Source organism: Trichechus manatus, unplaced genomic scaffold, assembly GCF_000243295.1.
Source record: "Trichechus manatus latirostris isolate Lorelei unplaced genomic scaffold, TriManLat1.0 scaffold00016, whole genome shotgun sequence".
Lineage (NCBI taxonomy): Eukaryota > Metazoa > Chordata > Mammalia > Sirenia > Trichechidae > Trichechus > Trichechus manatus.
The window spans coordinates 4,606,864-4,624,054 of record NW_004443952.1 but is presented as its reverse complement, the minus strand read 5'-3'; the positions used below and the strand labels follow the sequence as shown (position 1 = coordinate 4,624,054).

General features: G+C 42.9%; 1 protein-coding gene across 2 annotated transcripts in view; it reads right to left on the bottom strand.

Moving 5' to 3' along the window:
- Positions 1-17,191, bottom strand: part of ASTN2 (astrotactin 2) — a 1,034,049-nt gene that overhangs the window by 457,084 nt on the left and 559,774 nt on the right. The gene's annotated exons all lie outside the window — the stretch shown is intronic.

Genomic DNA, 17,191 nt, shown 5'->3' with positions numbered 1-17,191 from the left:
CACCTATCTTTCAGTGGAGACTTGCATGTTACTGTGATGCTGAACAGATTTCAGTGGTGCTTTTAGACTAAGACAGACTAGGAAGAAAGGCTTGGCGATCTACTTCTAAAAAATCAGCCAATGAAAACCCTATAGATCACAATGGTATGTTCCCTTTGTGCATGGGGTTGCCAAGAGTTGGGGTTGACTCAGTGGCAGTTACCAACTGTAACAACAAGAATTCTTCAAGGAAGAATTCCCAGAATGTAGACAAAGCAGGAGGCCCACCTTCTATACCAGCTAATCCCACAGGACAGATGAGGAGGAAGATCCAACATCTGACCAACGGTGCAGCACCTCAAGGTTATACCCAATATGTATGTGTGTGGAGGTGTGTGGACAAAAGCCTCAAAAGGTCATCCCAGGTTGCAGCACTTCCCAGAATGATCTCCATCACAAAGGCCCAAGGGATTCTTTTTTACTCTGCAAGTCCAAGAAGGAGCTAAGAGCTGACTAGGTGAGTTCTGTAGTAGAGAAGCTCTCTCATTACCAGTCAAAGTGTCCCTCACCTGCTCCCTGTCTCCTCTCTCTTCCCCCTGCCCTCTCCCTATCTACCTCCTTTTGTTTCTTGGGTGCCAGAAGAAAGAAGTGTGAGGAGACAATAAGGCTACTCTGTGAAGCAACCAGGAGCCAGAATCTTTTCTTTAGGGCCTCTTCTTTGCTATTGTTTGCTCCTGGTTTGCCAGGGGGTAAAGCGATTTACCACATCTCACGAACAACTTCATTTTTTTAAACTTGACTTCCTTAAAACCAAGATGGCAGTGTGAAGAAATCTGTTGAAGTTTAAACATAGAATCAGTGGATACGGCTGCAATTTGAACTGAGTTCTGACTCCGAAACCTTTTTTGGGACTATCAAGACTGTGTATACGTGTTTCTGTTATAAAGCTCCATTATTATTATGGCAATTTTACTTTAGCTCCCTTTATATGTCTATATTTATGTACATCAATGATATCATTGAGAGCAGGACCCAACTTGGGTTCATCTCTATGTCTCCTTGGCGTGCTTAGCATCATGCCAAGAATATAGTAAGTGCTCAGTCAGTAAATGATTGGGGAACAAATGGATGACCCACGGGTTATTTGTGTGTGCCGACCCCTAAGCTTCCCTTCACATGACACCTCAGAGCAGACAGCATGGTGATGTGGAAAGGGCTGCTCTCACTTGCCTCCAGGAATCTTCCTGGAGCACAGTTCACTCCTCTCCCTCCAAGTTTGGCCTCATGAATGCCTGCTAATTGTTCATGTCCCAGATGAACTGAACTTGTGCATGGAAGCCTCCCTCGGTCTCCCATGGTTGGTGGCTTCTGCTGGGTGTTCAGGGCCCTATCCCTCCACTATCCTGGCCAGCATTGCACTAGAGTGTGGGTGGTGTTTGTCTGTGCCTCTCATTAGACTGCAAGTGGCTGACGACAGGAGTAGCAACGTTCTTGTTTCCAGTGTGGCTCTGGTGCCTCTCACAGAGCCTGGCATGAAGTAGAGGTTGAATAACTCTTTGGGACCTGAGTGTCCCCAGGACGCAGGAGCATCTGGGTTAGGGCTGTCATAGGTGTTGACACTTCCATAGGGACTGACACTGTCATAAGTCCACACAATTATTTCTTATTAGGACACAGGCGGATTGGAATATAACCATAAGGTAGCACGCAGGACTGCAGGACACCACTCAGAGCTTGATCAGACTGTTCATATTAAAGAGGCCATATTGTGTTGTAGCCGTGCAGTGTCACCCAGGAAGTAGTCTGTCTCCTCTCCAATATGGACTATGTCACTTACAAGTTGTAGGACTTTAGGCAATATACTTAAATTCTCTGGGCCTCAGTTTCCTTATCTGTAAAATGAGAATAATAAAATCCCCTCTCAGAGGATTAAATAAGTTAATGCAGGCAAAGCACTGGGAATAGTCTGGCATAGTGTAAGTGCTATAGAAATGTCAGCTATTATGAATCTGCCCATGGAACGGTGTCTATGTCTGTTCCCTACAGCAAGAAGGCCTGGGGCCATTTCCATTTTTTTTAATTCACATGACAAAACAGGATGACAAAAATAAACACAAGTTTAAGGCTGCGTGATGAACATCTTTCAGTTCTGCCAGTGCATTTTTATGGTAACATGGTAACGTCCAAGCTCCCTGTGTTTGTAACTCTCAGTGACTGTCAGGCCCAGGCCACATGCCCTCTAGCTCCTTGAACTTCCTCCTCTCAGTCTCCCCCAAGCCCTCTAAAGGTCCCCCTAAGGTGCTATCTTTTGCAGAGAAAGAGGAGCAAGACCAGCCTCCTTAAATCCTCCCCCTCCTCAGAGGCCTCATGCCACAAACTCTTTCCTTGTGGAGCCTTGGCTATTTCAGGAAACTGAAAAGCCAGCCCAGGGAGCTAATCTTGGGCTTCACTTCTGGGGGGGGCTGGGGTAGGTGGGGGTTGGCAGATTTTCCTGTATAGGAGAACACGTGTTCCTTTTGAAAAGTTCTAGGGGAAATAAATGTACAACCTATTGTAGGCTGCGAGAAGCCACCAGCGGGAGTTGATGCTATACAAAAGGGGCATTTGTAACAGCACAAAACACTTAGCACTTTACCAAGACCTGCACAGGATATATAAAAGGAGACGAGGGCCATTGACTCTGCCAGGAAAGCAACGTGCCCTGAATGCAGGACGGCCAATCACACTGCCCAAACACACAGTCTTCATCCTCAAAGATGCCACCGGCTCCTCCAGTGCAGGAGAGAGCATTTGAACGCAGGTAGGCAGAGGCCAGGCCTGTCTTCTTTCTGGACCTCCCACTCAGGTACTTTTCTTTGTCTTCCTAAGCAGACAGGCCTGCCCCTAATATTTGCAGTGCCCTGGGCAAAACTACAAATAGAGGCAAATAGATTGTGGTGGTTGTTAGGTGCCATTGAGTCAATTCCAACTCATAGCGATCCTATGTACACAGAAAGAAACATAAACATTATAGCCAAGAAAACCCTATGGAGTGCAGCTCTACTCTGTAACACATGGGGTCGCCATGAGTCGGAATCGACTCGACAGTAAGGAGTCTGTTTTTTTGGTTTTTGGACTCCTTGGAGATCTGGACCAGAACATGGCCGGGGAGAGGGAGTGGCAACATTCGAGGTGCCCAGGGCACCCAGATAAGTTTGGGAAGCACGGGATAAGTGATTCCCTAGCAGTTTTTTAGCTTTAAGAGCCTAGAAATGAAATGCCCTCACTGAGGAGACATTTAGGAAATGGTTTCTGCTCTTAGACCAAACCTGTTTTTCTAAAGCTCTTGCCTGTTTCACCTTTTCACTTTTGCCCTCTCTCCACTGTGACACAGAAGAAGCAGATCCCTGCCGTCATCCAAGTCTCTGTTTTCTGCCTAAGTCCAGGGAGAGACCTCCTGTGTGCCAGGCCCTGTGCTGGTTGCTGGAGGTAAACAAGAGAGGCTGCATAGAACCTGCCCCCAGGGAGCTCAGAGGCTAATGGGGAGAAGACACTCGGGTCCATGTGAACTCACTAAATAACACATGTGATAAAGATCAAAGTGGATGACTGGCAGAATAGATATCTAGGGGCAAGTCCTGGGATGTCAGCCTATAAGGGAAGGGGAGGAACCTTTTTATTAAATATTAGAAAAGGAAATAGCAGCAGAACCCTGTATTCAAACATTTCTTTACGTGAAATCTGGACATAAGAAACTGAAGAGTGCAGAGCTGCTCTGCTGGGTTAAAGCAGAATAGGGATAGGGTATAGAGATTTCAGCCCTCCAAACCTCCCCCTCTTTTCCTCCTATCTTAGTTATCTAGTGCTCCTATAACAGAAATACCACAAGTGAATGGCTTTAATAAAGAGAAATTTATTCCCTCACAGTTTATGAGGCTAGAAGTCTGAATTCAGGACACCAGCTTCAGGGAAAAGCTCTCTCTCTCTGTTGGCTCTGGCATCAATTTTTCCCTGGTCTAGGAGCTTCTCAGTGCAGGGACTCCAGGTCCAAAGGACACACTCTGCTCCTGGCTCTTCTTGATTGGTGGTAATGTGGTCCCTCTCCTCTGTTCGATTCTCTCTTTTATATCTCAAAAAAGATTGACTGAAGATACAACCTAATCCTGTAGACTGAGTCCTTCGTCATTAACATAGCTGCCTCTAATCCTGCCCTATTAACATTATAGAGGTAGGATTTACAACACATAGGATAATCACATCAGATCACAAAATGGTGGACAACCATACAACACTGGGAATCATGGCCTAGTCAAGTTGACACACATTTTGGGGGGACACAATTAATGCATAACCCCTCCCATCTAAAAGAAGCCCCTCAACAGAATGCCAAGTTTCTGGCAAGCTGTATTCCTAACACTTTTGCTCTAGTCCAACCTCTTGATTTAGAGGAAGAATTATGTGCTAGGTGCCCATCATCTGCTATGGACTGTCAACTTGTAGGAGATGGGGCCTGAATCTTGTTCCTCTTTGTACCCTGTAGCCAGCATGTGGTAGCCACTCAGAATGTGAGTCGAAATAGATTGAAGGAGGATGCCACCCCAAAATGCAAAGGGACTACGTGAGGTCATTCAGACAGTTAAATGGCATGTTAGAAATCCTTTTTTTGAAAGTCAAGGAAAAATATGGATGAGAAATCCCAGGAAAGACAGAAACCAGAGAGAAAAAGGATGCATAAGAACCTAAAAATACTTTGAAGTGAGAGCCTTATATTATTATGTCAATAAATATAAATATCTATATGCAAAAGAAAACTCATTGCTGTCAAGTTGATTCCAACTCATGATGATTCCATGTGTCACAGATATAGAGCTTTTTTAATTTCTCCATTTAGTGTTTTTCTATGTGGTTTCTTAACTTAGCATTTCTCCATTAATTATCTTACTGACTTATAGTCATAGTTGCTAACATTTATTGGGCAACCATTATACAGTCCTTACTAAAAGTTTTGCATTGCACCCAGGGATGGATTACCCAATAAGCAATGTAAGCACTTGTTTAGAACACCAACAAAACAGAGGCACCAGTTTTCCGAAGCAAAGACTGAGAGATGCCAAGCAGACAGGAGACAAGGAAAAGTGAGCACCACAGTGGAAGGGAACTGGCAGGGAAATAAATGAAACTGACACCAGCTCTGGTGCGTGATAGTGTGCCGGCCAGATATAAAGTTCACACAGGGTCATGAGGGTGCCCACTTGCAAGGCTGTTTAAGCTATGAGGCCCCTACCACTTCAACACCTTCATTGATATCTGTCTCCTATGGCCCTCTCCCAAGTAGTTGAAACTCCTTATCTTGGTGGGTCTATTGGGAGTATACTATTTATTTCTAATAAACAAGAGGTGAGGGTGGGCTGTCAAGTTTAACTCTTGTTACATTTATCCAATATGCAACTGGAGCCAATATGAGTGGTTACTGGGAGGGAATACATTATATTAACAGATAACAGTTCTCTGATCCATTTTGAGAGAACCGTCTCGTACATTCACGTATGCTGATCCAGCAGCTCCATCCAGGAGAGCTGGCAATGCTCTTTGCCATGATACAAACACAAGGGTATGCTTTTGCACATGTCCTGGTAAACAACCAACGGGAAGTTCAGTCCCAGATGACGCGCAAAAGCAGGGGAACTCGAATAAGTCGACCTTTGCAATTAATTCAATCAAATTACTTTTTTACTGTATAGCATTTACGTACAGAGTTATGTCCTAAGTTTTGTAAACAATATTTATAATTTTAACATTAAACTATGTTTGGCATACACATGGATGCCATTTAGCATACATTTATATAATACTTGGGTAATGATTTAATATAATACTAACTGTGATCATTAAGGTTGTGTGTCAACCTGGCTGGGCCATGATTCTCAGTGGTTTGGCAGTTATGTAGTTTGGCTGTCATATAATGATGTAATCACCTCCATGATGAGATCTGATATAATGTGATCACCTCCAAGATGGGATCTGCTGTAAGAAGCCAATCAGTTGAAAGGGAGGTTCTTGGTGGTGTAGCCTGCATCCAGTGTATGTAGACTTTCTGGCAAAGCTCACTGGCTCCTCAGCATCTGACCTCCAGTTCTTAGAACATGGGCCAGCAGCCTGCTGTCTTACCTGCCAATCTTGAATTCATCAGCCTTCACAGCTGTGAGCCAGCAGCCTGTCATCTGACCTGTGGATCTTGGGTTTGTCAACTCCTGCCGCTATATAAGTCAGGACAAGCCTCCAGCCTGACGCCCGACCCACGGACTTGGGACTTGCCAGCCTCTACAACAGTGTGAGCCATTTACTTGAGATAAATCTCTCTCTATATATATTTATATGCTTCGCTAGTTTTGCTTCTGTAGAGAACCTAGCCTAAGACACTAACTTAGCAAAAGTCCAAAAAAATACTAGAGATATTAATATTTATCTAACAAGAAAAGTTTTAACTTATGTATCAAGTGAGTTTCATTTTTTATTGTCTGTTGCGTGGGACACAGTGCTTGATATTACTCTATATATGCTAATAAATGAGATATTAGGCACGTTGTTGTTGTTAGGTGCCACTGAGTCAGTTCCAACTCATAGCGATCCTATGTACATCAGAAAGAAACACTGCCTGGTCCTGCACCATCCTCACAATCGTTGTTATGCTTGAGCCCATTGTTGCAGCCACTGTGTCAACTCATTTCATTGATGGTTTTCCTCTTTTTCATTGACCGTCTACTTTACCAAGCATGATATCCTCCTCCAGGAACTGATCCCTCCTGATAACATGTCCAAAGTATGTGAGATTAAGAGGACGCAAAATTCAATATTTATTTATCATACAAAATATGTTCCTGTTTTGCAACAATGAGTGTGTTTCTAAATTTGTCTTCCAAGGGAGCAACAAAGGGGATGGATATACCTGAAGAAGAATGCATGGAAGATCCAAGAAATTAGTGCAGGCTTATCCTGATGTCTTAAATACAAACCTTTACAGAGAAGTGTAACAATTTCATTCTTACATGAGAACTAAGTTTACAGATTCAGGAAAGACAAATGTTACTCATGTAGGCATGTATCATTCCATAATAGAAGATAAAATAAAATGCATTTTCCTAATTTTGAAATTGCTTTATGCATAGCCCTAACTTTAATGACCACAAACTGCACAACAGAATGCTCATTTTCCTTCCCAAAGAGACTCAAAAACCCTCAACATACAACAGTAGTTCCAGAAAGACTCGATTCATTATCCTTATTATGTATAGAAGTAGATATTTTTCGGCAGCTTAATTATGATGAAATTATTGAAGAATTTGTAACAGCAAAGAATAGAAATGTTTTTAATTATAACATGTTAGAGATGAAAGATCTGTCTAAAAATAAAATATAGTAATTTGTTGTAATATTTGTTTTTTGGTCATTAAATTTTATTTTATGACATCTTTTCATTTGTTCATTATAATTATAGCATTTATTATGAAACAAGCATAAAAATTGTAGTATGATCCATTTAAAGCAAAATTGGTGAAAGTCAATTTTTCATTGTGGGAGATCAACAGAATTTTACATTGATTGTTGAAACTACTAAGTTCACGGACTAATATTCTTTGTTGCAGAATATGTGGAATATTCTTTTTGTAGAAAATGTGGTATATAGGAAAAATCTTAGTATCCTGTATCCACTAAAAATTTTATAATCCAGTTCATCTCATTCCGCTAAAATGGTATACACCACTTTTGCGTTCAGTTGTTAATATTATAGTCACATTTAAAAAGAAGTTATCTTGTGGATAGCTAAGATACACACATACATAGGCATATATATATACTTACTGCTCACTTATTGACACAGGTTCCAAAGACCAAGCTGTTATGTGAAAATCAGTGTTAAGTGAAAATGGAGGATGATCGCTTCAGGTTGCAAAATGGAAGATGACTATATCATTACATAACTGCTAAATTACATCATTACGTAACTGTCAAATCACTGAGAATCATGGCCCAGCCAAGGTGACACATAACCTTAACAATCACAGCCAGCATTACTCTTGCCTCGCACCTCAGTGTTGGTTACTGCCAGACATACATCATTAACGTGCAAAACAGTTGGATAGTAGATTTTTTTAACATTCTCATAAATGCCAAATGTCAGATCACAAGATAGTCAATAAATGAGGAGTAGGGGTGTGTGTGTGTATAACTCACATATCCGGTTCAAATGAGTGAGTAAGCAGAGGAGGGGGCACCACAGATTATCAATGTTTAGGGCCCTCATATGTCTTAATCTGGCCCCGATTGCACCTAATCCTCAGAGTAACCTTATCAGTAGTTGCTATGATTCCCTTTATACAGATGAGAAAATTGACACTCAGAGAGGTTAAGTGACTAGCCCGAGATTACTCAGCAATGAGGAAGTGAAATATGGATTAGAACCCCCACATGTAATTGCTGATAGTTTAACAAGGGAAGGTAATGGGCTCAGTAATTTGTAGGACCAGTTCCCTTACCAATTGACCTATGGTCACAGAATGGGCTAATGCATTCTCTCACTGCAGTTTGGAAGCCTGTACCCACGCTCTCCTTGGATGTGTGTGTTGGGGGGCAATCCACCTCAGTCTTCAGTCTGGGTCCCAAGCAGTAACAGAGAATGAGTGACAGCCCCACAAAAAGGTCTCTGAGGCTGGCTCCAGGAAGTCACAGCTGACCAAAATCCCAGCCCAGGAAAACCTTCCAACTCTGTTTAGGAGTGTGCTGTGCCTTCATCTGGAAAAGCAGGCTTGCCTTCATGGGCTCTCCCATTGGCACTAAGCTTGGCTAAACGGGGACCATATTTCACCCTAAAAGTGGCTGTTATTTCAGGAGCAGAGTGTGATTAAGAAAGACAGATGGCGGGTAATATCTGTTACCAACACCTGTACTGTGCACAGGGATCTATTTGGCAGAAAAGGACTTTGTAAGAGTAAGATCATTACCATTTGAACTAGAAAACAGAATGTGGTAGAGGTGGTGAAGAACAGGAGGGGAGGGGAGGAGAAGGAGGGTGACACAGAGGTGCGGCAGTAAGGCACCCAGAAGTCCTGTGCTGCAGGAGCTTATCTTAGTCCATGAACTGGAGGACCTGGGTCCTAAGCCCCAGCTCTGACACTAACTGACTAAGGGGGCTGGGGAAACCCTCCCTGGGCCTCAGACTCACCATCTATAAGATGCCAATAGCCTCAAAGGTCTTGTCTTTCTCAGTTACCTGAGGCTTCAGGAAGCACCCCTTGGAGACAGCCTCACTCAACAATGAGACTAGATTCCTTTCTGTGAATATCAGGAACTGAATTATTAGCTAAGTGCTGATAGCATCAGTTCCCTACCCCATTTAAAGGGCTGTGGAGCCTCAAAATCAAAGCATTAAGGCTTGCAGACCAAAGTGTCCTGGGCAATGGAAAGGGTCCAGGCTATAGAGCTGGATGGACCTTGGTCCCAATGCTTCTACAGATCCTGTAGGTTAACAAATTTGAGTTAACACTTTCAGAAATGGAAGGAAAGATAAAAGAACCTAGGATAAGACAAAACCAGACATTAGGGTTAAACAGATCAGGAAAAGAGGACTAGCTCCGCCACTTGTTTGTGCTATCAACTTGGGCAAGCTGCATTTCTTCTACAGCCAGCCTGTCTCCTCATCTGTAAAATGGGGATAAAAATATCTACCTCTTAGAGCTATTGTGAGCATTAAATGGGATTTAATACAAATTAATGACTTGTAAATGCTGAGCACAAAGCCTGGCATATAATTAACTGAATAAATAGAGGCTACTATTTCCATCTTCCTCCTCATCAAAAACGTCATCATTTTTCCATCAGCATCATCATCACCATCACTGCCATCTTTAGCCTGCATAAGGAAGCTCGCTTTCTCTCTCTCTGTAGTTTCAAATCTCTAAGGGCTCTCACAGAGCAGAGGGGGACCTGCTTCTGCTGTGTGGTCCCAGAGGGAAGATCTAGGATCAACAGATACAAGCTATAAAGAGAGGTGGGAAAGCGCAGAGTGAGAACTAGTAGGCACTAGGCATCTCCTATTCATTTGTTCATGTTGTTGTTGTGTCAAGTAGATTCCAACTCATAGTGACCCTATAGGACAGAGGAGAACTGCCCCATAGGGTTTCCTAGGCTGTAATCTTTATGGAAGCAGACTGCCACATCTTTCTCCCGTGGAGCCACTGGTGGGTTTGAACCACTGACTTTTTTCTTAGCAGCTGAGTCTTAACCATTGCATCACCAGGGCTCTTTCATTTGTTCTTAGTAGCCATTGTTTTAAAGCCTGGGCATACAGAAGTGAATACAACGTAAATATATAATATTATATAAATACATACTATAATGTTAGGCAGTAATAAGTGGTATGAAGAAAGTAAGGCTGGGGGAGGGGAGAGCAGCAGCTGCATGATGGGTGTGGTGGCAACTAGTTTAGAAAAGGTAGTCAGGGGACGTGACATTAAGCACAGACCTGGGTGAGGTGGTGGAACCAGCTACTTAAATGTCTGGGAGAAGGGCATTCCCCAAAGGGGACTGTAAGCTCAAAGGCCCTGACGCAGAACTGGGCTTGGGTGCTAGAAGGACAACAAACAGGCCAGGGATTGGAGTGGAGTGAGTGAGTGGGTGCTAGGACATGACTGAAGTAGGCAGGGGCCAGATCACAAAGGGTCTTATAGGCTATGGAGAGGACACTGGATTCATTCTAAGTGTGCTGGAAAAGCCACTGGGGTTTTTGAGCAGCGGAAAACAGGATCTAATTGTTATTTTAAAATGATAATTCCAGCTGTTGTGTGGAGAAGGAGCTGTGGTAGGAGTGGGTAAGAGGGAAGCAGAGAACAGTCAGGGGGCCTCGGCCGTCTCCCAGTTGAGAGATGAGGATGGTTTGAACCAGGGAGGCCGAGTAGGGGTGTGGAGACATGTTTGAATAGTACATCAGGGATTTGGCCTGAGTAATAGGGCGTGTGTTAGTGCCATTTCCAGGATGGGGCAGATGAGGGAGGAGCAGGTTGAAGGGATAATAAGAGATCAGTTTCAGACACGTTATACTGGAGATGCCTATTAGCCATCCAAATGGACACATTTATGAATTGGGCTAGAGCTATGTGGCATTTAAAGCCATTGCACTGAATGAAATCACCACGAGATTGAGTGCGGAGGATGGTGCTTCAGTGACCTCTAACATTTAGAGTTCAGGAGGTAGGAAGAAGCCAGCAGAGGAAAATGACCAAGAGCTACCCGTGGTGTCAGCAGAAAACCAGGAGTATGTGCTGTCTTACAGGTCAAATAAAGAAAATGTTTCTAGCAGGAAGGAGTGACCAGCTATGTTACACAAGCTAAAGGGTCCGGGTCCAGCAAGTGGCGACTGACAATTGATCATTGGATTTGGCAAAATGAAGGTCATTGAGGACCCTGCCAAAGAGGTTTTAGTGTAGTACTGGAGAAGGAGCCTGGCTGAGTGAATCAAGGGGAAGGAAGGCACAGGACTGGAGGTAGTGAATATAGACTACTCTTCAGAGGTGCTATGCTGTAAAGGAGGGTAGTGAATCAGAGTACAACTAGAGGGTTCCAGAAAGAGGTTTTGTTTTTGTAAGATAGGAGATTTCGTACCATGTCTGTGCTGATGGGCATGATCCAGTAGAAGAGAGTAATTGCCAGAGCAGAGCCTGTAATGGGTCCAGTGCCTCTGTGCAACAGCATCCTAGATTTTGTGACACTTAAGCTGATGCAATTTGGAGAGGCCTCTTTAAGAAAAAAGCATACAAAGCCGTGCATTCAAAATTGGGTTTAGAAGTGAACGTTTATTTAGTATAAAAAAAGAAGTCACAAGGCACTGACATTCTGAGATCTCTTCTGAGATCTCTTAGGCCAGTATTTCTCAGCCTTGACACAAATGACATTTTAGGCCAGATAATTCTTTGTTGTTGGGAGGCAGTCCTGTGCATTCAGGATGATTAGCAGAATCCCTGGCCCATATCTACTAGATATCTCTCAACTCAGTTGTGACAACCAACTCCATATGTCTCCAATGTCTCCAGATATTGCCCAATCCATCTCTCCTTGAGAACCATTGCTTTAGGCAATTTACTTGAAATGCTTAGATAGAAATGTTGCTTATTACAACCACCATCTCCAATATTCTACAACCCCTAGCACTTACAGGAACTAGGCAAGTTGAAGGGGCCTGAGGCTTGGGTTTCCTTAGCTTCCACTCAATCTCATTTAATACTCACAATAAGATAAGAAAATGGAGGCTCAGAGAGTTTAAGTCACTTATCCATTGTCACACAGTTGGTAAACAGAACGTGATCCAAACTGAGGAACATTCTACAAAATACCTGATAAGTGTCCCTTGTAACTGTCAAGATCATGAAAAAAACAAATGAAAACTGAGAAACTGTCACAGACTACAAAAGACAAAGGAGGTACAATGACAATGCAATGTGTGTCCTGGATTAGCTCTAGGAACAGAAAAAAGATTACTAGTGGAAAAAGTGGTGAAATCTGAATAAAGTCTGGAGTTTAGTTAATAGGAATGTGCCAATGTTGGTTTCTTAGTTTGGGCCAATAAATCGTGGTAATATTAGAGACAAATAGGTGAGATGCATATGGACACTCTCTGTTCCATTATCTTTGCAACTTTTCTGTAAATCTAAAATTAGCTCAAAAGAAAAGTTTGCCTAGAAACAAAAACACCAACAACAACATCAATAGCACCATCATGTGACTGACTCCCTCGTGGAATTCTAACTCCAGGAAGCTTTGCTCTCTTGCCATGTTCAGGGAACTCAGATCTGTAGGACATTATCTTGTATTCAATTCGACTGTGTCTAAGGCCTCTGCTTTCTGCTTTTACACCTGCATGTGTCCTCCAGCCTAGAGGCAGCCCTGTACAGTAGAAGAGACAGCTTTGAATCCAGGCACACACTGGTTGAGTCTCGTCTAACTGTGCATCTGAAGAGAAGTCACTTTCTGTCTCAAAGCTTTGATGTTCTGCATCTTTAAAATGCAACCAATAATTTCTCTTTCTCGTAGGGCTGGTGTGAGACTCAAACAGGTGACAGAGACAAGCATAGCACTTCGCACACAGTAGGTGCTCAGTAACACAAGTCTCCCTTCTTTCTTCTTAAGAGCTAAGAACCAGGTGCTCACCCAGCCTTTTTCTTTTGGACAAGAACCTTTTATGTTTAATTTACAGGCTGGTTTAGGTAGCTGAATTTTAAATAATTCACAGCTTTGCTGTTAATATTTGTAGTTGTTGAATTTCTCAAATAAAACATTTAGGGATTTCTTCCCCGGCCCCCTGCCTCCCAGTCTATTTTACCCGGAGAATGATTTGTTTTCTGAAATCTAGGGCTCGGCTGCTCTTTACTTGCTTTTCTGCATCTAATACAGTCTATTGCTGTGGCAGAGGTGAGAGATGTGAGGTTGGGTTTTGCTGGGAACAGATATGCAGGCAGGGATGCTGATTCATCCATGGCTGGGGCTTTGGAGATGGGTTCTTTTTTAGGGGTTGAAAGGTTGTCAAGAGCATGAACTTCTGTATTAGAGCTAGGCTTGAACTTAGCGCTGCCATTTTATTGCTGAGAGATTTCATGCAGGTAACTTAACCTTTCTGACCCTTTGTTTCCTCAGACACAAAATGGGAATAACAACACTCTCAGTTTGCTTTGCCTGATGTGCTTTTGGATCTTTCCTATGGTCGCTGCTTCTTTTATTCTCTCCCAGCCTCAACCCCTACCTTGTACATTTGCTGGGACAAATAGAATCCCCACTGGCTTTGGTCTCCTCTGACCTTGGTTTAGGCTATTTCCACAAGAATGCTGGCTTCTTCTTGGATCCTACAAAAACCCCACTGGCTTGGTCATTTCTCCATACCCCTGGGTTTGGAGAAGGGGAAGGATGATTTGGGCACGCTGTGGCATTCTCTTGAAGGAGGCTCCAGCTCCCTCTCGTAGATGCCGGAGGGTCTGAATCGAAACACAAGGCAAGCTTCACAGGTGCTAACTGTATTGTTCAAAGAATATACTCCCTTTTATAGCACTTATATTTCATTTTCTACTGCCAAAATGGAGACACATGCTGGGTTTCTGCATTCGTAATTGGGGAAGAACAGATGGGAGAGATGCAGTTGGAAGTAATACTGTCATTAAAATAATCTATACTGCTCGTAACTCTTGGGCGTGTGCGAGAAGGTGAGTGGCACCACGTGGACTGAGTTCTTCATATCCGTTCCTCATGGAAATGATCCATTCCTTATGCCTGGTAGGGTCTGAAAATTCACATTCTCTCTTAGTATACTTCGGTGGATGTGTCTCTAGCTCAGGGCCCAGAAGATGAGAAAACCAACAGATTGATGGCCAAGTTTTCTTAAGTAAAGAGCATTATGGGCATTTTGGATAAAGAGAACAGCACGGGCAAAGGTACGGAGGTTGGGAAACATGGAGTGTTTTAGTTCAAGTAAATCTTCAATGTTTTGAAGGCCTACAGCTCTGAACTACCAGCCATTTTATCCAGTCTTTTATCCTCTTCTGGCTATACAGCTCAATTCTAAACTAAGTTTATCCCAGCCCCTGTTGTTTGATTAATAATAATGATAGTAATAATAATGATGTTGTTGTTGTGTGCTGTTGAGCCAATTCCGACTCATAGTGACCCTACGGGACAGAGTAGAACTGTCCCATAGAGTTTCCAAGGCTGTAAATCTTTACAGAAGCAGACTGCCACATATTTCTCCTGTGGAGCAGTTGGCAAGTTTGAACTGCTTACCTTTTGGTTAGCAGTTGAGTGCTTAAACACTGTGCCACCAGGGCTCCCTAATAATAATGATAGCATAATAATAACATCATTTGTTAAATAATATAACTATCCTTTACTGAGGGCCTACCTTGTGCCAGACACTGTAAAGTGCCTTGTTTACATTATCTTATTGACCATCATCAGAAGCCCATCAGTTAGACACTGACCCCCCCAGTCCACATATGAGGTACAAAGAGCTATCACCCATCACTGAGTGGCACAGCCTTCATTGGAAGGTGCGCTCTTCCCACTAGTTACATTGCCACAGCATAATTGTAGCCCCTAACGGACAGCACTGTGGAGATATTTAATGTTCACTGGCTAATATAATCATTTTCACTGTTCTTCAAGGTAGATGCCAAGATGCCCATTTTATAGATGAGTAAACTAAGGTTCTTAGAGGAGAAATCTCTGGCCCAAAGCATAAAACCAGCCAAGGGCCATAGTTGAGTTTGGGTCTCAGATCTGCCTAATATGAAACTTTCTATGCTCTCTTGGGATAATGTGGCCCTCAAATTCACACAGGTGAAGTCTATGATTAGGGGACAGCTCCTCAACCACACCCTTCAAAGTGCCAGGTGTTCTTTGCAAGCTGTTTTCTCTGAGATGCCATATTTTGCCAAATTTTTAGACTGCCCTTCCTTCCCCTGGAGAGCATTCTCCCTCCCCTCAGACACATCAATCCCACTGTTAGAAGGTGAATACCTGGGCTGATATCTTATCACGTCTGTAGCAGCAGGGCCTTAGAATTACTAAAAGGCCAAGGAGTGGTTCCCGTGGCTGTGACCACACTTCTTGGTGAAAAGCCTTTATACTAGCAGACTAGCGTGGCAACACAGGGTTTAGAACTTGATTTTACACCATTTACTCCTCAGAGGTTACCTTATTTAACTCTGTTGCCCACTCCATCATTGATCACCCACCATCAATGAAAAGTGCCAGCAAACCCTTAGGTTATCACGGCAAGATCTCATCTCCACTGAAGGAACTTTTGGGTGTCTGAAGTAGGAAGGCCAGGAGGGAGCAGAGGAAATTTACTGAGTAGCTGCTTTGTACAAATTAGGTCAAAAATGTCTAATCACAGTCCTGCAAAATAGGGACTTTATTATTATTCCAAGGAGCCCTAATGGCACCAGCTGCTCCACCGGAGAAAGATGTGGCAGTCTGCTTCTATCAAGATTACAGCCTTGGAAACCCTAAGGGGACAGTTCTACTCTATCCTATAGGGTCGCTATGAGTCAGAATCAAATTGATGGAACTGATTTTTTTTTACTTATTCCCATTTTAGAGACGAGGAAACTAGGTTTAGAAAGGTTAAATGACTAGCCCAAGGTAAGTGGTGAGTAATAGAGGCAAGATTTGAACCATTTGCACCCAAGATATACTGAATCAGAACCTACATTTTAACAAGATCCTCAGATGATTCTTATGTATAATAAATGTTGAGAACCACTGCTCTACTGGTGGACACTGGTGACACAGTGGTTAAGAGCCTGGCTGCTAATCAAAAGGTCAGCAGTTCATATTAACCAGCCACTCTTTGGAAGCCCTATGAGGCAGTGCTGGTCTGTCCTCTAGGGTTGCTACGAGTCAGAATCATCTTAACTGCAACGGGTCTAGCTCAACTAGTGGTTCTCAGAATTGGTTCCTAACCAGGAGCATTAGCATTGCCTGGGAACTTGTTAGAAATGCAAATTCTCAGCAAGGGTTTGAACTGGAGGGAACCAGTTTGAAGCCCTGATTTGAACCCAGTTGTTTGGTCTGTATGACTTCAAAACCTGGACCCTTTTGGTTACGTCACATTTCTTCCTATACTAAGAAAAAGTAGATGTTGTCCTCCTCCCTGTTTCACCTCAACCCCCACTGCACCCCTCCTCCCCTTTTTCACTGATTCAAGATTTCGCAATAGTTTAGGAAATGTCTTTGTCCCAGCCCTGTGGGCACTAAATGTGCTAGTTTCTCTATGGACCAATAACCAACATCATGATAAACGGAGAAAATATTGAAGTTGCCAAGGATTTCATTTTACTTGGATCCACAATCAACGCCCACAGACGTAGCAGTCAAAAAATTAAAGGACGTATGACATTGGACAAATCTGCTGTAAAAGACCTTTTATTTTTATTCTTTTTAAAATGTTTCCTATTTTTTTAATTTATTATTTTTTTATTGTACTTTAGATGAAAGTTTACAGAATAGTTTCTCATTAAACAGTTAGCACACATATTGTTTTATGACAATGGTTAACAACCCCATGACATGTCAACAACTGTTCCTTCTCAACCTTGGGTTCCCTATTACCAGCTTTCCTGTCCCCTCCTGCCTTCTAGTCCTTGTCCCTGGACTGTTGTGTCCCATTAGTCTCGTTTTGTTTTATGGGGCTGTCTAA